The sequence below is a fragment of the Gopherus evgoodei genome, chromosome 4, assembly GCF_007399415.2.
Source record: "Gopherus evgoodei ecotype Sinaloan lineage chromosome 4, rGopEvg1_v1.p, whole genome shotgun sequence".
Classification (NCBI taxonomy): Eukaryota; Metazoa; Chordata; order Testudines; family Testudinidae; genus Gopherus; species Gopherus evgoodei.
In genome coordinates, this window is record NC_044325.1 from 59,347,250 (window position 1) to 59,373,895 (window position 26,646).

Here is a 26,646-nt window from a genome sequence, read left to right on the forward strand (position 1 = left end):
GTGGCAGTGTTAAGTGACATTTAACTTTCCTTCTGAAATCTTTTCTCAAGTTTTTGAAAGGGAAGAGGGAAACTTAATACAATATTTTTTTCTGAAAAGTCAGAAGTCAAATTTTACTCATGTGACTTTGTAACAGAGCTCTGTGCTGCCATATGGGAGACCTAAGTTTTAGGAAACAGCCATAGAAGATTCACTTTCCTGGCATGGTGAACTCTACAGTTATGAAAAGAAAGCATTTAGTCTCCTGGGGAAAGAGGTCAACTGTAGCACTTGGGCACCACCTATTGGAAAAACTAAAGGCAAGCATGATTACGTAGCCCAATCATGTATTGTAGCTATATTCCTGTACAAATTGCCTGCTAAATACAACAGTACATTGAGGTATGAATTTAGTAAAAACTATCCTTAACTGGAAGTTGGAATAAGAACCCTTACTCTGATTCCTGAGATCTTATGCCTTTTAAATGTTTCTATTACAGCTGACTTTAAAAATAAAATGTTTGCTACAGTACACATTTGCAAAGTGGACCATAATTATATGAAGAGAGCCTACAATATAAAAGTATGTGTCGCTAAAATCATGCTTGAAAAAAGTGTTCTACCAGTGGACCTCCAAGAATAACTGGGTTGGGTTTTTTTGCCTTTGTTTGGGGTTTTCTATTTCCAAGATGGTGGTACAAAACACTTATGTAGATAGAGAAATTTAATTCTTTGAGTAATTTTTTTTTTAAACAAGCATGAACAAGCACACCATCAACTCAATGGTGGTGAAGTGGGGTGCCTATAATCTTCTAAGCAAGATTAAAACAAAATACTGAGAAACCTCTGGTAAGTAATTGTTTGTAGAACAGCACAGTAAATGGTTGCATAAAATTCACAAGTGTCCAGCACGAGTTATGCTCTGGATAAACTATTTCAAAGAACGCGTAGATTTTTGCATGTTGAAATGTAGCACTCCCATTTCTGACTTGTTCTCTTTTGAATGATCTTTCCATGTGTACTTAGAGGATAATGTTGAAAACCCCCATGTAAATAATGCACAATTTTTAAATTGGACTTTACATTTTCACAGAATTTACACCACTGTATGTGGACAGTACAGTGATGCATACATATTCATTAAAGAAATATCAAGATAAGGATTACCAGAGGGGGGAGAGAGCCTTATGGTACTAATAGTCAGCAGCCAAGTGGTTAAAACTTCCATATGCTTTGGTGCACTGATAAACGTAAGCATTTTTTTCTTAAAGCTTCTTAAATTGCAAACGTTGTTGTTAGTTTTGAGGTTTCTAAAGCATTACCTAGTGGAGAAACAGTTGTATTTGAAGCTACAGTATAATCTGTACATAGATTTTCATTTGTGAACACTGCCACTTCTTTTGCTTAGTGCCATTTGATTTCCACCTAACGACCTCAAAAAGTGCCTCACTTGTATATTATTTCCATTAAAATCTTAACAGCTATTTCTTTCTACTAAATAATGTATGATTTAGTTTCTCATGTCATAGATGTATTTCTTCTATGTATAAGAATATAGCTTGTTACTTTTGAATATATAATGTAAATACGCATATACAAGTTTGTAACTGTTTTGTTACATCATACACTTGTAAGCTGACATCAGATAATATCATACAACAGTTTGAATGTTTTTCTGCAATTACCTGATTAAAACTATCATGAAATTAAATCACTGACATGTTTTTCCCATTGTCTTTTGGGGCTGCTAAGAACAAACAGTATATAAGAAGTTAAGTATTGTTGCTGGAGAGAAGAATACATATAGCATTAATATTTACTAATTAAAGTGTAATCAAATCTCTAATACATTTGAAAATTTACTAACCACTGTGTTACTTTGAAGCTCTTGCATTCTTTATTCTATCAGTTTTAAAGGTGTTACTATTACATCTTAATCAAATACTTGCCTGTTCCAGATTACTCTGTGTTCATTAATAGTACAACATGAATTGTACCTGCAGTCATACTATGGAGCTGACTATTTTTAGGTTTGCTGTTTTTATATCAGGTTTGTTTGTTTGAACTTCTGTTGAACCATGCAAGACAATTAACCACTTTCATTAAAACCTTATGTCTGGATTTTAATTTTTAGATTTTTCAGAAACATATTAAAACAATGAACACTCGCTACAGAAGGAAAAATTGAGTAGGATAGAAAAAAATTAAATTAGCCAAGTATATTAAGGACAAAAATATGTTCAACAAAGAAGAAATTCAGTGGAAGATGGACCTATAGAAAGCATCAAGGTTGGATATGATTTGAAAGGTCAGTTGTCAGAATTTAGTACAGACTGTTCTAAATTCAATTCCATGCGCCTCTAGCTCTTGCAAATGCTTTCACATTTGTTACACGTGATAAAGTAATCTCTGGAGGGGCTTTGCTACATGCTTCCTCAAACTATTCCCATGTGTGAATACAACCACTCATCTAACAAATACCTGAGGATAGTTGGTCTAGTTATGGTCAAAAGGACTGAGCATGTGTCTGACATAGCTGACTTCGTGGGGCAGCTAATAGACGGAAAAGGTAGATATTGCCATAAAAGGGAAGTAGGCAAACTAACACAGAGACCAGTAAGTCTGTGGTTTTCTACAACCCTGGGGTTGGGGGGAGAGTATCCTGGGGGAAATTCCAAGTTGAAATGCATAAGCACCAAAGGACACTTGACGTAGTGTTCCATCAGGGTCTATTTATAAGAATTAAAAATGTAGGTGGTGCCTACTATCTGCCTCAAGAAAGCCATCTCTACCATTGCCGCTGTCAACTCATAGATGATAAATACCTTTGCACATCCTGCCCTTCTAAAAGAACAAAACAAAACAAAAGGCTAGATGTGGCTGCTTTTAGCATTAAGTACCAGAGTAAACACAGATTCTGGGGTATCAAAAAGTTAAATCTAGAACTGAAGGCAACACATAACATACTCTAGCTTGCAGCTAGAAGTCTGAGGGGACAAGAGTGCAAAAACTTTCCAGCTGCTCTTAATTGCTTTGCAATTACTGTACAGAGCATGATGTACTTTTAACAGTGGGTAGACAGACATTCATGTCAGCAGGGCTGGCTCCAGGCACCAGCGCACCACGCAGGTGCTTGGGGCGGACAGCAGCAAGGGGCGGCACGTACGGCTCTTCAGCGGTAATTCAGCAGCGAGTCCCTTGGTCCTTCTCAGAGGGAAGAACCTGCTGCTGAAGAATGAAGCGGCGGCGATAAAGCTGCCACCGATTGCGGCTTTTTTTTTTCCCTGCTGCTTGGGGTGGCAAAAACGCTGGAGCTGGCCCTGCAGGTCAACAAGAGACCTTACCATACGTTGTATTGAAAGTAAATTTTAAAAAATCCTGAAATCAAATAAAAGGTATGTGTAACAAAACAAATTAGATTCACTCAGGAGAAAACAAATTTTGAAGTTGGAGTAGTATGAAAGACTAAGAACTATTTTTATATTTATGTACAAAGAAAATAGAAACACTACCTTGAAAATCTGACTGGTAGCTTTAATCTTTATGCCTTGATCTAAGAACTTAATGATGTGAGCGGGGAATGTTTCCAAATTTCCAAAGTAGAAGAAATCATCATCCATCTCAGAGGTTTGCTGTCTGTTAGTGGAAGTTGCGAACAGTAACTGTTGCCAAACTCCATTCCCTAAAGAATCATATCAGCCAGTGAATTATCGGGAACATATATTTTAAGTAAGATATCTGTTTCAAATAAATGCACAGGAATTATTTCACATATGCATCATGCCCATTTTTAAGGATCTGGAAGGCCATGGTGGATTGTCTTGTGTTTGGCAATAACGAAAAAACAGGCAGCAATGTAAATACCAGCTGAAATGCCTACAGAGCAAGGAAAGGTGAACCGAAATGTCAACATGGATGCAGAAGCAAAATCCACATGTAGAGCCCTGAGCAGATACAAAATTTGTATCCACATCCAATCCACAAAAATGGATTGCAGGGTTCTACATGAAAAATTTGTTTCCACATTGGTGTGTGGCTATCCAGATGTGGGCCCTATCCAGATGTAGGTAACTCGCTTTCAAAACTTTTGAAAACCAGCACAGCATGAAAACAGACAAATCTTAAGGAAAAGCTACTGCTGAGTTTGACCCCCTTTAAAAAAAAATTTATTTTGAATAGAAGTAAAGGTTTAAACACATGACTTTGAGGGAAAACATGCAGATTTAATTAAAAGTAGTGCATTGAGCTGGAAAAAAAACTTTTGTTCTTAGCTTATCATGATAAATACATGGGGCATCTGAGTTTCAGTTTTAACTGATAAACACTAGAAATAGTTACAGTATTTGTATCTAAGAGCTTTTCTACATGGAGCAGTAATGCAGATTCAGTAGTCTGAGCCTGATTTCTAAAGTGGTGTGAGTTAATTGGTCTGTGTAGACCTTGCTTGTGCACACTAAGATTTATCTAGTATCTTTACTGTAGTGCTGTTTGAAATAGTACTATGACAAAATGCACCAGGGAATATTACAAAGTTATGCTATCGTAATGAATGTGTAAAATAGATCTTGGAGTCATTGTGGATAGTTCTCTGAAAATGTCCACTCAGTGTGCAGCGGCAGTCAAAAAAGCAAACAGAATGTTAGGCATTAAGAAAGGGATAGATAATAAGACAGAAAATATCATATTGCCTCTATATAAATCCACGGTACACCCACATCTTGAGTACTGCATGCAGATTTGGTCGCTCCCTTTCAGAAAATACACTGGAATTGGGAAAGGTTCAGAAAAGGGCAACAAAAATTATTAGGGATATGGAGCAGCTTCCATATGAGAAGAGATTAATAAGACTTGGACTTTTCATCTTGGGTGGGATATGATTGGTATCTATAAAATCATGACTGGGGTGGAGAAAGTAAATAAGGAAGTTTATTTACTCCTCATAACACAAGAACTAGGGGTCACCAAATGAAATTAATAGGCAGCAGGTTTAAAACAAACAAAAGGAAGTATTTCTTCACATAACACACAGTCAACCTGTGGAATTCTTTGCCAGAGGATGTTATGAAGGCCAAGACTATAACAGGGTTCAAAAAAGAACTAGATAAATTCATGGAGGATAGATCCATCAATGGCTATTAGCCAGGATGGGTAGGGATGGTGTCCCTATCCCCTGTTTGCCAGAAGCTGGGAATGAGTGACAGAGAATGGATCACTTTAATGATTACCTGTTCATTCCCTCTGGGGCACCTGGCATTGACCGCTGTTAGAAGACAGGATCCTGGGCTAGATAAACCTTTGATCTAACCCAGTATGGCTGTTCTTATGTATTACTCATTACAGTATATACAAAGAAACCCTGGAAAAAAAAATTTAGAAAACACAAAAGTCAAAAATTGCTAAAAATACACCCAAAAATTAACAAACCCCAAGAAACAGAAGCCCTATAAATACATCTTCATTAGGATTAGTTATCTATGCATCAAAATCTTTGACGATGCAGGTAAACAAGGTGAGCCAAGAAGAGTCCATTGAAACCATTTAAGTTAGCCGAACCCTGCCCAAATGCTGATACCAAAGAACATCTACTTCTATAGCCAATATCATGACTAGCCTTAAAAGAATGTCTCTCTAGATGGTAAAAAGAGAAATCACATTACGTAACATGGTTTGAAAATGACTGACGCGCACTCTCTCTCTCTCTCTCTCTGCATAAACCCACTTTTCTTTACACAAGTCACCTTTAAGATCCTTCAGGACCATCATCTAATACGCAAGAGCTTCTGAAACCTGCTGCTTTTCTATGGTACAAAATCAGTTGATACCATCTTTTTCTTTGCTGGATATTATGATCAGGCTAGACTATAAACTGCAGCAGAGATCTTGTCTCCTCTCTGTACAGTTCCTAGTACTCTGTTAGCATTATAAAAATAAGCCAGAGTCAACATCTTTTTCCCTCGCTTTATTTCCTGTTCTTTTAGCTGATAAGCATAGGTTTCAGCATGAAGCTTTCATTCCCTTCTGTTGATCTGCAGGTTATTTAACTAATCAGCCCAGTGCCTTGTTACTTGCTGCAAAATGAACAGTGAAAATACCCATTATATTCATAGCTTCTAAGACGCAAAGGGATCATTATGATCATCTAGTGTGACCTCCTGTATAACACAGGCCATAGGATCTGAATCTACTCCTATTGGAAATAGAGCATATCTTTTTTAACTCAAGATTGGATGTGTCTAAATTTCCAGTGATGGAGAATCCACCATAGCCTTTGATAAGTTGTTCCAGTGGTTAATATAACCTTACCATTACATTTGCACCTTATTTCTAGTCTGAATCCGTCAAGCATGAACTTCCGGCCATTGGAGCTTGTTATACCTTAGTCTGCTAGACTGAAAAATTTCTATTACCAAATATCTGTCCCCATGTATGCAGTATAGTTGTAGCCATGTTGGTCTCAAGATATTAGAGAGACCTGAACAAGAGCTTTTTGTAGCTTGAAATCTTGTCTCTCTCACAAAAAGAAATAGGTCCAGTAAAAGATATTACCTGTTGTCCTGTAGGTACTTATAGACTGTGATTGAGTTACCCTTAACCATCTTTGAGCTCAATTGACTTAATATAGAAGTGTTTTTCAATCCTTTAATCATTCTCAGGCTCTTCTTTGAACCCTCTCCAATCTTTTCTTTCCTTAGCTACACAATATTGCTACAGATCTGGGGTGAAGATGGAGCTCTTTGTACTATCTTTTTGACAGTGATGATAGTGTTTTCCTAAGGCTTTGTGTTTCGCATTAGCTCCAGTCAGAGCCTTGGGTATGGTAAATTGGGGCGACTGCTCCAGGCAGCATGCTTTGGGGGTCCCCATGCTTCAGTGTATGTGTTGGGGGGGGAGGGTGCGGTTTGGGGGGCCAGGCCAGCCTAGGGGCTTAGTGAGGGGCCTCGCACTGGCAGCGGGGGTTGGGCCCACACTCGCTGACAGAAAGTGCATTCTGTATTTCTTTTCCTTGCTCACCTGCCACCGCACCAGCCACCAGCATCCTAGCAGCACCGGAACACACCAGCGCCAGGCTGACCCCATCTATTGCCCTTCTGCCTTGGCCCCCTCCCTTTTCCCCACCCTGTGACTCTCCATCGTCCCTCGCCCCCCAGCACTAGTATCCCCTCCCCACACCAGATTTCACTTGTATAAAAAATGTGAAGCAGGGCCTATACAGGCTGATTTGTCACAGGCCCCAAACCCTCCTAGGGATAGCCATGGCTCCAGTTTAGCAACCAGATACAGCATTGCAACAAACCCTGGACATAGAGAAAAACAGCTCCACTTTGCGCCATTTCAGCTTTATCCTAAGATATCCTTATCTAGGGTTTGCATAGGTATTGCTACACCTGTTGGTTACTCACTACAGACAAGGTCTAAGGTTCTGTAATGAGTACTAGGGGTGCTTGAATTTTACTTTAATCTCAAATGTTGTGTTACTGAAAGCTTCCTTAGCAGACAGCCATGTCCATGCTCTCTGATACAAAGAATGAGCTCAGTCCATTCATTGTTTTTACCTATGTTCAAATTTGTACCTAGCCACATTTATACAGAAGTAGACCCGAATTAGGCCCTTTGGGGAGACAATATCTAATTGTCAGTAGACAACTCTGTAAAACAAAGCGCTGAACAGTCCTTGTGTGGCTCAAAGAGCAAGAGTGTGCATCTGTAGAACAGTTACTTTGTCTCCCCAGTTGGTATTGTCCTGTAGACACTGGAACAAAATAGTCTGAGAGGCTTGGTCTGATTCCCTTGCCAGTGGTTGAAATGCTCTGCCTGAGGCAGGGTTGCAGTACTCCTAGATGACTCATTTGCTGTGCTGGATCCCATGTGCTTGTTTTCCATAATGATGATAGAGTCATGTGTTATCAGTTGTTGTTCCAGAATTCTGCTTTTGGAATAGAGAGTTCTTTTTTCTTACAGGGCTTCTTCTGTCAGGAGAGTAGTTGATATGGTGAGATGGACTATACCTTCTTCCCTGAAATTGGCAATATTTGATTTCAGAAGTTTGGAAATGTCTTGGGGCCCATAAAATAAGCTCTGTTCATGTGAAACACCAAAATGAGACAGAACTCACAACAGATTGCGCACACTCAGAGAGCAAGTGGGCTACTTGAGCTTGGCTTATCCTTTTTAGGATTTGAATATGCTCTATTACAATTCCTGTTATAGTCCTGGGCTTGACTTCTCCTTGCCTGGGTCCAAATACAAGTGATGAGATCTTCCAAATGTCATCAACTCATGGACCAAAAAGAAGATGTCTCTCTCATTAATCTTGCAGCTGTATGATCCTCCCACTCCTTTTAAGGAATGAAATCGTTCACGACATTGACATTTGAATTAACAGCTCATTGTGATAAATGAGGACATTGGCATCTCTGAGCAATTGTTCCAGACATGTCTACATAAGTTTCACTCAGATCATGTTTTTGAGGTTATGGGTACAAAAACTTCTCATTTAAAGGGGGGGGGGGAAAAGCAGCATGGTGACCTCACATGCTAGGTTGCAATGCCACTTGTTCAAATTTGGCCAGTTCTCCTCATCCTCTTCCCCCCACTCCTCACTATGATGTGGCTGTGAGGCCAAACCTGAGTAAGTGGTGCTGCAATCTGGTGCTTGTCTCCCCACACCACTGCTTCTACCATAAGCTCCAAACCATCAGAAGGCTTGCTGCATTCCCACAGAAAGGAAGGGGTCCCCAATTTCTGTAGTGCATAGGCCTCACAAATCTAGCACTGTACTCTCTACACACAATAGTTGCAATGATTTCATTGATACTTCTATTTAAAATGTAAGTACATTTATAAATTTTAAAATATGAAGGCATATAAATATAGCATTGAGTTCAATGGGGCTACTTCTAGTGCAAGTTGCATAAGTAAGGAGCTGTTTGCGGAAGGATAAGTCTTTGCAGGAACAAGGTATGTGATTGAATTGATGCAGAGAAAATCTGCACAGCCATATCATTACCAAAATTCCTAACCCATCTTAAAACTGGTTCAGTAAAAACAGTTCAGGCCACCCAAGCCTGGGCTACATTACAGCTCTAACTAAAACTGATGTAAAAACTGGCTGAAGTTTGGGGAAAGCTTCCCCAGAGTTGGCAGACCTATAGTGCCTAACCAACAGATAGCATGCTGGGGAGAGACCCACAGAGACAAGTAGCAGCAGCGATGGGTTGTTGTACCACACAAGGAAGAAGGGAGACTGGCTATGGCTCTGACATTCTGTACGCTCTGTAAAAAACAATATGCTGAACTGGTTACAGGAAGACAACTGTGTGTAAGCCTAGGAAGGGGCAGAACACTTTTAGGTGACCATGATTACTAACTAAGACCCCGGCTCTGCAACTAGTTGTATGTGAATGGGCCCATGCAACAGCCCACTGAGGTCAATGAGATTCCGTGCAGGTGCTCTCTGAGGCACAACAAATTGGAGGACAAGACCAAGTTTTAACCACGTTTGTATGAACCCAAATCTTGCCTAGAACCAGCCGTACCAGTAACTGGTTACAAAGTGTGTTGAATGTTGTAAGGTAACCTCATGGTTTTCCGCTGTCCCTTGTAATCTAACATTCTCCAAACCCTTCCTCCCACCACCACTACTGTTGTTTTCTCCATTGGCCTGCCTTTATTTCCAAAATACTCCCTTACTTGCTCTCTTTTCTCTAGTCTCTTTCTCATATTTCCCTCCTCTCTCTGATTTCCACGATCATAATTTTTCTAGACTGAAGCCTCTGATTGGCCTCAACAGTTTGTAACCATAGTGGTGGCCCTGATTCTCAACTATACTGTCCCCTTTTCTTACATCTACAAATGTGTTTATCACTGCCATGGCAATATTGCCCACATACACCCTGCTGCAGCTCCACCGCTGCTAAAACTTGAATCCACGCCTTTATTTCCTGTCTCTTTAACTACTAGAGTTCCTTTCTCTATAAAAAGTCCTATTTCTCCAGGCTCCAGTATGCACTGTAATATGCTGCCTGCCTGTTCACACATTCAGAGTACACCCATCCTTCAACAATTCAAGTGATGCCTTGTTCTTTTCAAATTCCAGTTCAAAGCTGCTGGTTATTACATTCCGCCATAGACTTGATCCAGTCCATCACATGGACCTAGTTCCTCTTTCTACTCCCCCATCTGTTCCCTACACTAATCTAGCAGTGGCCCTCTCTTTATCCCTTGATGCAATTTCACCACCGCTAATGCAAGAATATTCTTCTCTGCAGGTTGTAAAACCTCCTTTTATCCCACTCCATGAACTTTAGGGTCTCGTCCACATGCAAATTTGCACTAATCTAAATAATGATATGACAAAATCCATGGCAAAAGGCCATGGTCATGTGGACACTCTTCAATGCACATAAATCTGGCATATCAATTTAACTTAAATGTATTAGGAACAGGTTTGAGATAAGCTGCAATAACCCACTGATGAAATGAAATAATGTCTACACAGGGTTTGCACCAGTTTCAATAAATCTATTTTAAACCAATTAAAGCTAACAGCAACATCTGTGTGTGAGCTAGGCTATATTGGATTTCAGGGGTGGAGAAACCTCTCTTTTCTCTTTCATATATACCTGTTAATGTCTCCCTCCCTTTGCTTTTTAAAATTAAACATTTTTTTAAATGAGCAAATCCTCATCACTAAATTCTGTTAGATCAGATTTTCTGCTGATCACATTAAAGCACAAATGGAGGCTATAGCATGTGCTATAATGTAGTAATACACAGAGCATGAAACAATTTGAAATTACTGAAACACCACCCACTCTGTGTGGGCAGAGTCTGATTCTGTCTTTTGGTTATCATGGAACCAAAAACTGTCTGGCCCCTAAATGCTGTGCTGATTGGCATTCTAAAAATACTAAACACAGCCAGGAAAGAGGTGTGTTAACAGGAGTATGCTAAGAACCTGTTAGTGTATTCTATCACTATAATATTAATGAGAGATGGTTGTTCCCTCTTAGTGGGCTGACCTTTGATACTTCTCTTTCTCTCTCTCCTCTCTGCTGATTATTCTCTCTATAAATGAGAATCATTTTGGTGATACAGTTTTTATTAAAGATAAAATTTGATAATGCTTCTTGAAGCTTTTCATTTTCAAACCTTACAAAGATTTAACTAAATACTCAAAGGCCCATGTGAAGTAGATAGGTGTACTATCCTCCATTTACACTTGGGGAAACTGAGGCAGGAGGATTAGAGACTTGCCTATATCTGACATTTTTGCACCAGAGTGGCTGTGTCAGTTTAGGGGGTTGCCTCATAGCAGCTAGCATGGACTTGCTGCACTAATGTAAAAAGTGACATGCACTGGGATAAGCTGCACCAGTGCAAGTCACTTTTTACACTGATGTTTGCATCAGTGCAGTGCTGGTACAGCTGCACCAATGCAAAATAAATAAATAAAATTACAGACCAGATCCAAAGTGTCTTTCCTGGGAGAGAGTCACTGACAATCTCCACCAATAACTGACCCTTACACTGGTAATATTGCCTTACACTAGTGTAAATCTGGAGACACTTCACTGAAAAATGGAGTTCTCTTGACTTACACTGCTGCCAGGAGCAGACATTATAGGTAAGATTTTCTAAAGCAGCTAAGTCACTTAGGAGCCTAGGTCACACTGGAAGATTTCAGACTCCTGAAAGGGGTGCAGTACCTTTGGAAAGGTTGAGAGCCACTATGTTAAAGAGCCAGTGTGGATGGTGGGAACCAGGGAAGAGTGAGTGCAAGTAAAACAGCATGTGACAGTCACATAAGTGCTACCTGAAAAAGTGTGACCCTCTCTGTAGGTTATTCTACAGGGGCTTTATACAGCTGCATTTTTGGACAATTTTCATTCATAAATTAGTTTTCAGCTGTGCCTGTTCCATACTTTTCCTCCCTGCTCCATCATTTTAATGATATACCCCCTTAATAAGTTTCAGGCCTGTGAGTTTGTCATTGCTCAATGAGAAAACCACATTGACACATGGCATTTTTGTAAATTGCATAGAAAGGCCCTGCTGTTCTTTTACCTTCTTTCCTCTCTTCCCCATAAGTAATGCACATAAAATTCAGCATTGCTTAGCCACACATGAATAGGATACTACTAATTCAGTGAAAAAGGAATGTGACTTTAGGGCCAATCCTGTGAGGGGAGGAGCATCCTCAACTTCCCCTGAGGCCAACAGGAGTTAAATGTGTTCAACGTCTCACTGATTCAGACTCTTAGCTATTAGAACGCCTCACTGAGGCCTGGTCTACACTACGCGTTTAAACCGAATTTAGCAGTGTTAAACCGATTTAACCCTGCACCCGTCCACACAATGAGGCCCTTTATATCAATATAAAGGGCTCTTTAAACTGGTTTCTGTACTCCTCCCCGACAAGAGGAGTAGCGCTGAAATCGGTATTGCCATGTCGGATTAGGGTTAGTGTGGCCGCAAATCAACGGTATTGGCCTCCGGGCAGTATCCCACAGTGCACCATTGTGACCGCTCTAGAAAGCAATCTGAACGCGGATGTACTGGCCAGGTAGACAGGAAAAGCCCCCGAACTTTTGAATTTCATTTCCTGTTTGCCCAGCATGGAGCTCTGATCAACGGGTGGCGATGCAGTCCCAAATCCAAAAAGAGTTCCAGCATGGACCGTACCGGAGATACTGGATCTGATCGCTGTATGGGGAGACAAATCTGTTCTATCACAGCTCCGTTACAGAAGATGAAATGACAAAGCATTTGAAAAAATCTCCAGGCTATGATAGACAGAGGCCACAGCAGGGACTCTACACAGTGCTGCGTGACAAGCGTAATGGAAAGCCAAAGAATCAAATGGACGCTCATGGAGGGAGGGAGGGGGTACTGAGGACTCCAGCTATCCCACAGTCCACAGCAGTCTCCGAAAAGCATTTGCATTCTTGGATGAACTCCCAATGCCTGTAGGGTCAAACACATTGTCGGGGGTGGTTCAGGGTATCTCTCATCAATTTACCCCTCCTCTTCCCCCATGAAAGAAAAGGGAAAAAAATCATTTCTTGACTTTTTTCAGTGTCACCATATGTCTACTGCATGCTGCTGGTAGACGCGGTGCTGCAGCACTGAACAGCAGCATCCTCTCCCCGGTGGCAGACGGTACAGTACAAAATGACTGATAGCCGTCCTCATCATTCTGTGAGTGCTCCTGGCTGGCCTCAGTGAGGTTGGCCGGGGGCGCCTGGGTAAAAATAGGAATGATTCCTGGTCATTCCCAGCAGATGGTACAGAATGGCTGGTAACTGTCTTCTTCATAGCAACTGGGGGCTGAGCTCCATCAGCCCCCCCCCCCTTTCATGTCTAAAGAAAAGATTCTATACTGCCTGGACTATCATAGCAGCTGGAGGCTGCCTCCCCTTCATTTAATCTTACTAAAAAGTCAGTGTTTCTTATTCCTGCATTCTTTATTACTTCATCACACAAATGGGGGGACACTGCAACGGTAGCCCAGGAGGGTTGGGGCAGGAGGGAAACAACGGGTGCGGTTGTTGCAGGGGCACCTCCTAGAATGGCATGCAGCTCATCATTTCTGCGGGATCTGACACAGAGTGGTACACTGGTTCTCTCGTACACTTGCCCCATATTCTAGGCAGGACTGACTCTATTTTTAGATAAAACATAAAGGAGGGAATGATCCGGGGAGTCATTCCCATTTTTGTCTTTGCGCCCCCGGCCGACCTCAGCGAAGGCCAGCCAGGAGCACCCATGACAGCAGCAGATGGTACAGAACAACTGATAACCATCATCTCATTGCCAATTTACAATGGCATCACAGACAGTACAATAGGGATGGTAACTGTCTCTGCTACCTTGCAAAGGCAAATGAATGCTGCTGTACCGCCTCTGTCAGCAGCATCCAGTACACATACGGTGACAGTGACAAAAGGCAAAACGGGCTCCATGGTTGCCATGCTATGGCGTCTGCCAGGGCAATCCAGGGAAAAAGGGTGCGAAATGATTGTCTGCCGTTGCTTTCACGGAGGAAGGAATGAGTGACGACATTTACCCAGAATCACCCACAACTCTGTTTTTGCACCATCATGCATTGGGATCACAACCCAGAATTCCAATGGGCGGGGGAGACTGCGGGAACTATGGGATAGCTATGGAATAGCTACCCACAGTGCAACACTCCAGAAATCGATGCTAGCCTTGGTACATGGACGCACACCGCCGAATTATTGTGCTTTGTGTGGCCGCGTGCACTCGACTTTATACAATCTGTTTTACAAAACCGGTTTATGTAAAATCAGAATAATCCTGTAATGTAGATGTACCCTTAGATGACTCACAGTAATACCCTTTCCAAGCAAACTAGCAGGGAGTTTAGGTATAATACTTCTGGACATAAAGTGTGAACTTCAGCCCCTGGCTAGAATGAGAATTTGGCCAGTATGCACATTGAATGAATACTTCCAAAACTATGGTTTGGCCCTGCAAGTAGTTATTGTTAAATATTATTGGCTCTAAACCAATATTATTTATATGACATGTAGGTTGGACATGTAATTTAGGAATTCATGAAGGCAGAAGGCTGTTTGATGCCTATCTAACTCTGAACTAAAACTCACTTTCAGTTAAAAACTTACACACATCTGTCATAGAAACCTTGAAGAGAGCCATAATGCTAAGAAAAATAAATACTGTTAGCATGACATTTGCTGTAATAACATGTCTCATGAGGTAGTTCTGTACTTTTTTTTTATTACCTTATTTTCATTGCTCACTCACAGCACTGGAGTTCTGTTTTGTGGCTTAATGATTATTACATCACTTTCCCTTTTTAATTTAAAGCTGCTGCCCTTTTTCTGTCATTTTGTGCCATCTCTTTACTTTTTGAGTTTGTGCATGTATCCCTTTGGCTTGTCTTATTTAATACTGTTTTTGACACTCATATTTTTGAGTCACAGATGAAGACTGTGAAATTATTTTAAAACACATCTGTTTTATAGAAATCACAAATTAGGCAGGTTGTGAAGAATGCTTTAGCATTAGTAAATACTGAAATAAGCCTACAGGACAAATAGAGAGAGGATAACACAGTGAAATAAATACAACAAAGCATATGAAGTGTACAGGTAGGCAAACCAAGTTGGGGCATTGCCGTATCACATCCATATGAAACAAAAAACATGGGTATTATTAGCTTATGCATTGGTCTCAACACGTTTAATAAATGGTGGCCCAAAGCAATGTATTTTCCATATTCTTGTATTTAAAGCTGGTAAGTTGTTCCTTATCCTCACTACTAGAATGCAACATTAATTGCAAATCCAGTGCCTGATTTTCAAACATGCTGAGCGTACAGCAGCACCCACTGAAGTCAAAAAATGAAGGCACTCATTCAGGTGTCTAAACTCTGAAATCCATATTTAACTGTAGGTTCATATTTCTTTTGAAAATTGTGGCCCACAATTAATTAAAGTGGAAAATTTTAGTGTTCACCACTGGAAAATAATGGAAAATGCACCAACTATCAAAATAAAACTGGGATGTTCATTTAGTTGTAGAACAGATAATCTTGCTGTTATATGTTTTGAATTTTTCTCCAAAGGTCTATAATATTTCCAACACACGTTTAAATATTTTAATTATAGGATTGCATCCTCAGTACTCATTCAGAATCTCACCATTTTATCTGAAAAGGTTGGGACAGAGTAGATAGGTCTAATGAAAAATCTAACATGGTGTATTTCACTGACTGCAGAATGATGTTCCCGTGGTCCGATTCCAGACATCTCTTAGATTCTGTTCTTCAAACAATATTCTGGAGATACTACCAGATTTTCTAACTCATTTCAGGCAAGACTGTATACAAGTGCTCAGTCAAAAGAGATAGGCAACATGAGATTATTCTAGTTAATTATAACTTCTTAAATTTTGGTTTGCAAGTTTAATTTGATTTTCAAAAATACTTGGATATGTAGAGGCTAAATCTTACAGTCCTTATCCAGATTATATTCAGTCCTAGCTCAGGCAAAATGCTGTAGACTTCAGTAAATCTTTGGCCTAAGTAAGGACTTCAGGATTTGACTAATAGATTTCATAAATTCTAAGGCCAGAAGGGACCATTGTGACCATCTCGTTTGACCTCCTGTATTGCACAGGCTATAGAATGCCCCCAAAATAATTTCTAGAGCATATCAAGCTTTTAAACTGAAATATGGCCAAATAAGAAATTGGTCATAAACCCCTTGTGTAATATTAGACAATTTTATGGACAGAGCTCTGATTTCACTGAAATTTATTTAAAAATCCAAAATATCTTCAGAACTGTTAATATAATTTAAAAATGTAAAGGAGGGGTATGATAGGGTTACAGCAAACAATCAGACAGTATGGAGCTGAATGTCATGATATACAGATATATCTGCACATAAGACTATGGACTAGATCACTCACCTTAATGCCAAAGGCTGTGTCTTGCCTTGTATGGATTTTCTGATTCTTGTCCAAAGAATTCCCATGCCATTGTAACTGGTATTTCTTCCCTCCTGCTCAATGGGCAGGGACTTCAGGTATTTATAGATCTGCAGGTTTATTAGCCTGAAGAAACTCAATTCGGTACTTCCTCACAGCTGCCTGTACAAGTTCCTAAAAAATCCAGGCTTCCATACTCTTCCTGATAACTGATCCTCATTGTGGGTGTCGCCTCATTGGAGTCGAAACCTATGTAAGAGAAAAAACAATGAAGAGTACTCATGGCACCTGAGAAAATAACACATTTATTTGGGCATAAGATTTTGTGAGCTAGAACCCACTTCATCAGATGCATGGAGCGGAAAATACAGGAAGAAGATAGATATATATACATAGTACATGAAAAGATGGGGATACTTTTACCAATTCTAACAAGACAATTCAAGTGGGCTATTATCAACAGGGGAAGAATCACTTTTGTAGTGGTAATCAGGGTGGCCCATTTCAAATAGTTCACAAGAAGGTGTGAGTAACAAGAGAGGAAAACTAGCATGGGGAAATTAGTTTTTAGTTGTTGTATGACCTATCTACTCCCAGTCTTTGTTCAGGATTAATTTGATGGTGTCCAGTTTGTAAATTAATTCCAGTTCTGCAGTTTCCCATTCTAGCCCATGAAAGCTTATGCCCAAATAAATTTGTTAGTCTCTAAGATGCCACAAGTACTCCTCGTTCTTTTTGCTGATACATACTAACACGGCTGCCACTCTGAAACCATGTAAAAGAGTGCAGGGCAGCATTCTTCCTCAAGGAAGCCATAGATTTCCAGGGGCTGGAGCCAGGGAAGGAGGCAGACATCTCCGCCTCGCTGCAGAACTCCAGGCCTGTTACCAAGCCACACAGAGAAGATCGACTGTGGAGCAGAGCTGCTGGGACTGCCGTCCACTGTTTACCCAGAGGACTTGCAGACAATGAAGCCATGCCAATGGACTATGGTAGGAAGTAGCCAGACATTAGTCCGGTTGTGCTCTCGCAATATGAGTCAGCATGTTTCGGTAGGAGCCCTGCTGACCCAGTGGCAGGACCACCTACCACTGTTAGGGCCTTGGGCTGGGATCTTGTGGAATAGGGTGGGGCTGCATCCCCCGGCCGCTGATCCCACCCCTGGGGTGACCACCTACTCACACAAGCCTGAAGGTGTGTGCCTGACTGTTTGCTGTCTGCTCCAGCCAAAAGGCTGGGCTAAAGACTGCCAATTGATTTACCCCGCCCAGAGGGTTAGAGCCCTGACTGGGTTTGCTGTCTGCCCTAGCCAGGAGGCTGTGGGCTAAAGACGGCTCATTGTTCTTCTCTGCCAAGAGGGTCAGAGCCCCAGTCAGTGTAAATTACTGCCTGCCCCATCAGGAGGCTTGAGCTTTAGACTGAGTGGTGTTCGGCCCCGCCCAAGGGATCAGGGCTTTAGCCTAATAATTAACTATCTGTGGGATGTAGTGAGGCAGAGTGGCCTCTTTCCAAACTTGTTGGGGAGGGATGACCACAGCCCACTACACCATACTACCTATGAAGGTATCTACAGAGCAGTTTTGGATAGCAAGGTTCTACGTGCTAGAACTATGGCAGCTACAACTGTTAGTACATGGCTTCAGGCGTCCATCCCTCTATCCCTCCAGCACAGGCAGAAGCACAGATCTGGCTAGCTGTATCGGGAAACAAAAAGTAAAAGGTCATCTGGTTGCAGAATTCCATATTTTGGCATCTGTTATCTCTCTCAAGTCTCTTAGCATTATTGGACTGAGGAAATACACCAACAGAAAGCATGAGCAGAGAGCCCAGCACATTGTTTCAGGTCATGTTGCACATTCTCTCTGCTGCCTACAGCCATAAACTTTTGAAGTCACTACTGGTGGAAAAGGTGGCAGAAAAAAAATAAACGATGACAGCAAGTCAAATACTACTATGACAGTGGTATCAAATAATTCCCTGAACTCCAAGAACAGCACAACTATTACCAAGGGAAAGGAACAAGAGATGATAGTCAGGGACATGCATGAAAAGAATAGTGTCAAGGTCACACATACTAGAAGTAAAAGGTCAACTTTACTGCCGCAACTGTTGTTTGCTATGAACTATCAAAGAAACATTTGTTCTCAAATGAAGACCCAAATGTGTTCAACCACATGATACACAATTGAGGGCTGCAATGGAAATTACCGATAACTATGAAACAAGTTCAGTTACTAGTAACATTCAAACTGACAATGGTGAGGGCTGAGGCTATAAAATCTACCAGCCCAGAAACCTTTTGAGGACAAACCTCAACAGAAAGAAGTGGGACAAATTAAAATCAAACAACGAGAGAGCAGAACAGTTCAAAGATTGTGGTGTGAATGGAAAGTATTTAGCACAAATATAGTGCGAGATAAAAGCAGTGTATATATAGAGAGAGATTTATATGTTGTGTATATAGATAATATAAAGAGCACCAGCCATTAGCATACAAGAGTCTACTGTAGCAGCTTCCTGAATCTTCCTGAGAGCAGCTTTTAAAACCTGAGATCTACAGCTTTGTCACTTCTCACAACATGTTTTTAAGTTTTATCTTCCTTCATTCAGACGTGTTTCTGAACTACGGTTCGTACTTCACAGTGCAAGGTGGCTACTAGGTATATAAGATTATTTTCGTCAATAACTGAAATAATACTATTCCTATACTTCCAATACATGCTTCGTTCAGAATGAGAAGACTACTGTGGGGAAAAATTAAATTGCATTGAAGAGAGAGAGGGAGGAGTATGCCTCTATGTACAAAAAATTCCTCTTTCAGTGGCAGTGGGTTAGATATTAATCTGCAAAAATCATAATTTGTAACTTCTTTCCCCACTTCACATGATTTGCACAGAAGCTTAGCTCATCTGAGGTGATATTTTATGACATCCCTAGAAAAATAGAAACCAGTGTAGTTCTGAGTTGTCTCCCTGCCACAGGTCAATTTCCAAGCTTACTCTTGGTTTATTTTGAAGTCATTTAATTCAAAGGTCTAACTTATTATGCAATCTTTCCACATATTCATAGCTTGCTCCAAGAAAATAACATGGATCAGAGAATTCATTGTAGAAAGCCCACAAATTCCAATATTATTATAGATTCTCTGAAGTTGTGTTATCTTGGCTGGGATAAGATAATGTATCATGCTCCAGATGCAAACTTGTATTGCAAAAGTGGGTTCAGATACCAATAATCTGTGTGCAGTTTTCAGAGACTTCAGCTGTTATTCGACAAGAAACATAAAAGGAAAAAAGATTCACTTCTACTCTTTGAGGAGACTTTCATAGATAGGTTGACCTGCATTCTTTTATTTTTTTTAACTGGTTGAGGCAAGAATGAGGACTCTGAGGACCATGCAGGCTGTTTCAGAAATGCATTTGGGCACAGGCAAAGTGCTTGAAAATGCAACCTTTTCTCACACTGAGTACCACTTAGTGAGGCAAGGTGTCCATTGAAATCAACAGGTCTTATTGCCTAAGAGGTTCTTGAGTAAGTGTTGTAGCATTTGGTCCTTAATGGTAAGCAGACTATAATATTGAGGAAATAAAATATACTATCCAATACCAATGGCCTTTAACTCCTCATTAGCGCTCCCAGTACATAGTTGTACTGGAATTCAGAGAGTTTTTTACAAGATCAAAATTAGGCCAGATCTATACTACAGTTTTTTGCCAATATAGCTATGTTGGTCAGTGTGTGATTTGTGACCTAGCTATGCTAGCATATACTGGCTAAACTGCAATTTTGCTGGTATGGATTGTTTTGCTCAGGAGAGCTGGACCAAGCTATATCAGGGTCACATTTAAAGATGAACTGCACCTTAAACACCTTTCAGTCCCTCTCAGGTGGACCCCTTAGGTCACAGGCCTGGCTTTCTGTATCTCACTATAAGTGGAATGACTTGGTCCAATCGCTCTTATTCAGGATCTCTGGGCTGCGTTTGGCACTTGTCAGCTTTTTCACACTGAAGACCTGAGACAACTGAGGTGACTCAAAAAGAAGCATTTTCAAAACAAATCATTACTTGTTCCTTCCCCTAAAGGTACAAAGCATGTTGAGCAAAGGGCAAAAACCATGGGCTCTACAGGTATATTTCTCTTTACCTTACTCTTAAACTTTTCTAGCCAACTTTTTCATACATTTCAGCTAGCCCAGTTACAGAAGCAGTCTGTCCTGCTCTAAGCATGATCTCTGTCTCTGTGTATCTCCTTGCCTGCTTGTCAGCTCTCATCACCATTCCATGGGCAGAATTTATCACATTCTGGAGTGCAATCCAGACCAATGAGGGACTGCGTCACTGCCTGCCTAGGATTCAGGGGCGGCTCTAGACATTTCGCTGCCCCAAGCACGGCGTCATGCCGCGGGGTGCGCTCTGCCGCTCGCTGGTCCCGCGGCTCTGGTGGACCTCCCGCAGGTGGAGCCGCGGGACCAGCAGACCCTCCGCGGGCATGCCACCAAAGGCACCCTGCCTGCCGCCCTCCCAGCGACCGGCATAGCGCCTCCCACGGCATGCCGCCCCAAGCAAGCTGTCATAGTATAATTCCCAATTCTGAACCTTAGCGTCCAAAATATGGGTACTAGCATGAATTCCCCTAAGCTTAATTACCAGCTTAGATCCTGTAGTGCTGCCACCAATCAGGACTTAGAGTGCCTGATAAACTCTGGTCTCCCCCAAAACCTTCCCTGGGGACCCCCAAGACCCAAATTCCTTGACTCTCACAACAAAGGGGAATAAACCATTTCCCTTCCCCCTCCTCCCCTCCAGGTGTTCCCTCCCTGGGCTCCTGGAGAGATATACAGATTCCAGCTCTGTGAATCTAAACAAAGGGATTCCCCCTTCTCCTTTCTTCTTCCCAGATCTTTCCCGCCCAGGGTACACTAGGAGATCACCGTGATTCAAACTCCTTGAATCACAACACAGAGAAATTAGGTGGGTTCCCTGCCTTTCTCTCCCCCTCCTTTCTCCTTCCCTGTTAAGTACAGACTCAATTCCCTTGAGCCTCAACAAGGGGAAAAATCAGACAGGTCTTAAAAGCAAAACTTTTAATAAAAGAAAAAAATAAAAATCACTGTAAATTCAAGCTGGAATATTACAGGGTCTGTCAGCTTATAGAAACTGGGGAGAAAAAGCTTCCTCCAGCAGAAATACAATTTAAAATACTTCCAGCCAAATACACATTTGAAAATAAAGAAAAACAAATAAAAATACTATACCGCCTTTCTACCTTTGTACTTACAAAATTGGAATAGAAGATTAGAGAGCCTGTAGGTACATGTGGTCACTCTCAGAGCCCAGAGAGAACAAAGCCAAACCCAAAAAACACAAACAAAGGCTTCCCTCCACTGAGATTTAAAAGTATCTTGTCTCCTGATTGGTCCCCTGGTCAGGTGTTTGGTTCCCTGTTTGTTAACCCTTTACAGGTAAAAGAGACATTAACCCTTAACTATCTGTTTATGACACAAGCGCTTTGCATGCTGGGGCCTGGAGTCACCCCTGCTAGGATTGCCAATTTTCTAATGGCACAAAACCAAACACTCCTTCCCCGCCCCTTCTCTGAGGCTCCGCCCCCACTCACTCCATCCCCTTTTCCTCCATCGCTCACTCTCTCCCACTCTCTGTCACTTTCACTGGACTGGGGCAGGGTGTTTGGGTGGAGAGGGGGGTGAGGGCTCCGCTGGGGATGTGGGCTCTGGGATGGGGCTGGGGATGAAGGGTTTGGGGTGTGGGAGAGGGCTGGGGCAGGGTGTTAGCAGGGTATGGGGTGCGGACTCCGGGAGGGAATTTGGGTGCAGGAGGGGACTCCAGGCTGGGGTAAGGGGTTGGGGTATGGGATGTGGTTTGGAGTGTGGGGTCCAGGAAGCAGCCACTAGTTCTCTGCAGCCCCTAGGATGGAAGTTGTGGAGCCAGCACTGGGAGTGGGGGAAGCACGTGGAGCTTCCCTGATCGTCCCTCCACCGAGGGGCCACAAGGACCGGTGGCTGCTTTCAGGAGCTGTGCAGAGCTAGGCCAGGCAGGTAGCCTCCCCTAGCCCCAGGCCCCCGCTGAACTGCTGACCGGACTTTTAATGGCCCAGTCAGCAGTGCTGACCAGAGCCACCCGGGTCCCTTTTTGACCGGACTTCCAGTCAAAAACCAGACACCTAGCAACCCTATGCCTCTCCCACAATCTTGGGTGCCTTGTAATGCTTTTCTGTTGTAGCTCCCAACCCTGGCCACTCTCGAGCAGCCTGCCAGCATGCAGTTCACAACCTGAGTGTCTTATAGTTGTAGCCGTGGGCCAACAGCTCTGACCCCAGCAGCCTGTCAGCAACATGTCAGTCTCACATTGGCTTCCACCAGCCTTGGTTACTACTTGCAGGGTGACCTCAACACACTCTCAGTCCTGAATTTTCCCAAAACGTGTGTTCTGTACTCTCGAGTCTTCTCATGGACAGTTCAGATATTAAAGGTATGTTGCTCCTGTAAAGGGTCAATGTTCAACAGTTTGCTTCTTTAATGGGAGTGACCAAACAGTTCAGTTTAAACACAACCATAGATTAGTTTAGATTAAAAATAAAACAAGTTTATTTAATGACAGAGAAAGGTTTTAAGTGAGTGCAAGTACAAGATATTAAAATCAGAAATGGTTACAATAGAAATAAAGATAAAACGCTTTCTAGTGCCAAAACTTAACAAGGTAGACTTGGTTCAAGGTAAAATCCTTACCACTTTCCCAGCAATATGGCTGACCAAATTCCCATAGCTGGTTCCTTTGTCTTCGAAGGTGAAAGAGAGAGAGATTGGGGTGGGTTTTCCCCTTAGTTTTATAGTCCAGTCACCCTTTGAAATGCATTTTCCTAGATAAAGTTCATTCCAGCTGTGAGAAAGGAGACATGGAAAGAAGTTCCATGCTGTTGTTTGCTAAAATGCAGATAGATCTGTTCCTGTCTCCCTTCATTGCCAAAGAAAGGCCAATTGACAGGTGATTGCCAATCCACGTTGATGACAGCTGGCTAGAGGCATCAGCTTGTCCTTTGTCTTTGAGAAACAGGTTTACTCCCCCTCACCCCAAGACTTACCTGGTAAATGCATTTTAGTTATAATTTCAGTTTACGTTCATAACTCTTAGTACGCATTTTGTATGTACATTACACAAGAATACTAATCGTTGTGGTGTTAGTTTTTAAATGATACCTCACAAGACATATTTTGCACAAAGATTATTACAATAATGTGCAGGGGGTGAATATAGAAGTGCTTAGCATCACAGACCCTCCCTCCACCTTAGTTCAGCCAAAGTCCTGTAACTCTTTGATCTCTCTCTCTTCTAACTTTAGTAAAACAGTTATGTTACCAGAGTGGGGGCCTGAGGAGTTGGCTCTTCAAGGCTATAAATCTGGTTATTAGGTTTTGAGTGTGTGTTGGGATGTTCTTTATCTAGGTCATGTTGCCTTTCCTGCTTTCCCCTAACAACACCTTTTGATTTAACTCCATAGCAAGTAACCCATCATAAACTCACAGAGGCATGCACCATATTCATAAAAATAAATACAGATGTTTGAAGTTCATCACAGCTGGCAAAAGCACAGCTTTGCCGGTATAAGCTGTGGCCACATGGGGAATCCTTTGCCAATATAGTATGCTCATATTGCTATCCAGGCAAAGGGCTCTTTAGTGTAGACTTGGCCTTAGCTTCATCAAGGGAGTTTGATGAAACACTGTGGTTGCTGAAAAATAAGGGGTTCTTGGAGAAGAAAAGGACGTTTACATGCTTGAGTTGCTTAGCTACTTCTCTATTAAACTGTATATTAAGTTTTAAAACTGTCAGTAAATAAGCCAATTTAAAAAAGAGACTTGAATATTTTTCTTAACTAAGTGGCTTAGCCCCTAGTTAAATTGACTTTATTAGAGCTGGGCAAATAATGAGGGGGAGGGGGAATTTAGAGAGTATCTATAGGTTTTGTGGGAGTGATAATGTAAGTCCCCTGGCTTCACCATGCCCCCTTCTGAGTTACAGATTCCCCCTTTGAGGAACTACCACGACGTCTGGAAAAAGGGGAATAATGCAGCAGATGGACCAATCCATTATTTCTGTGTTCCCAGAAAGATCGCATGGGGGCCAATCTGGGCTTTAGATGTTATATAACTTTGCTACATTTCACACACACACAAAAACTTTCACAGTCTTCTTGCGTGACCTTTAGCAAAGTACTTAGCCTCTCTGTGCTTCAGTTCCCCATCTGCAAAGTGGAGATACTAGGACTACCCTACCTCACAGGGGGGTTGTGAGGGTCAAATACAATAAAGATTGGGAAATATGTTGAGATCTACTGATGAAAAGTAAAGCTAGGTTTTATTATGATGTTTTTGTTTCTTGTTTAGTAATTATACATGATGGTATGTTCCTGGTTAACATGTGATGTCATTTGCCAAATTATATCATACACTGGCTTGACGGCAGATCTGATATTTTAAAGGGCTGATATTTTTATAGTTTAGAGCCAATGTTAATAGGACACACAAAGTCCAAACGAACACTTTCGGCAAGAATTGAAAAGAGTCTCAGAATTTCCTGTATATTCCCAAATGGCATGTAAAAAAAAAATCCTTCATGGATAACACTTCTGTTTTCATCCAAACAGCAGTTTGCTGAAGCACTTGGAATTTGGACAATGCAGACATTTAGAGGAGGGTTCGTTTTTAATTGGATTGTGGGGGTTTTGATGATATTTGATTTTTTTCCCCCGTAGAATAAGCTTGGAAATACGTTGAGCACCTCAACCATGATGTGAAAGTTTGGAGAGAGAGCCACTCATGAAATGAGAATGCAGTAAGTATGCTAGCAGATCAGAGGAAGAATTCAGTACTGTCAGAATGAAATGGGTCTAAACCTTTTTTCCTGATGGCGGAAATAAATAGCCATAAAAATGATTGTTACTATTTATGAATATCGGGTTGCTAGGTGACATCATGTAATGTTCACTGCTTAGACTGCCACCCACAGTTCTTGAGCAACAGCAAGAGGGTAGGGGGAGGGGCTGTGGAATAGAGATGAAGGAAAATCAAAGACTCAGAGTTACTGTAAAAATATAGAGGTTTTTTTTTTAAAAAAACAACAACAACAAACAAACTGAGCATTTTAAATATCACCTGGGCTGGTTTTCCCTCCTAAAATATTTTCTCCCTTTTTTTAGCAGACTATATTATGAAGGCATGAATAGGTTCCTGCAGAAAAAAACACCAATGAATTATCTGGCAGAGAAAGCCTAATAGCCAGGCCTGCATCCCCACCCCAAATGTAAAGCTGAGACACTTTCTATTATATACACATATATGTATGTGAGCCTGTGCATGCATGAGAGTGGGTAAAAGACAATATTGGTGCGTGTGTGTTATATATGAGGCTGGTAGCACCACCTTGCCTGAAACTTCCCATTATAAGACACTATTTTCAGTTGCTTAGAATATTGTCAAACTTTAACTGGGCTAAATTTTCCCCTGCTGGATAGCTGTCTCAGGCTGAATTTTTGTGGACCTTTCAGCCAAAACAGTTCAGCCATTTCCAAGAACAGGGCTATTCAAAATAAATAAATAAATGGTCGTTTTGCCCATGTTAAAAAATTCTAATGACCTTGTGTTTGAAAAGCTCCTGCATCATGATGCTTTGGAGCAGGGACTTGAAATTTGGCATGGGGTGGCCTTTGTGTCAGGGATGTGACTTTGGCCAACTCCATGAAAATATGCCCAAATCCAGCCAATTTATATGCATTTGAGCACTGTTAATTCACATATGCTCAGTAGAAACTTCTTACATTTTAGCAGCTAAAATCTCCAAAGATTTTTGAGTATCTAATAGCTCTTAGTGCTGATCAGACTGTGCATGTGCCATCCTCACAGAACAACTGAGCATGCTCTAGCCCAGGGCTATGGGGCTGCCCTTTTCCTCTAATGGCTGCTCCCTGCTGCTCAGAGTCAGTTCTAAGAGCAGGGAGTCAACCTTTCCTGTGCTGTCAGTGACTTCCCAGTTGGTACCCATACAGCATTGAGAAGGAAGCCATCTGATTCAAATGCAGAAGGGACAGACACCTGAACAGGGAGGAGGGGAAGGAGTAGATTGTGACAAGGGATCTGGTGGGATTGGGAGTGGAAAGGTGAAGGGTGAGA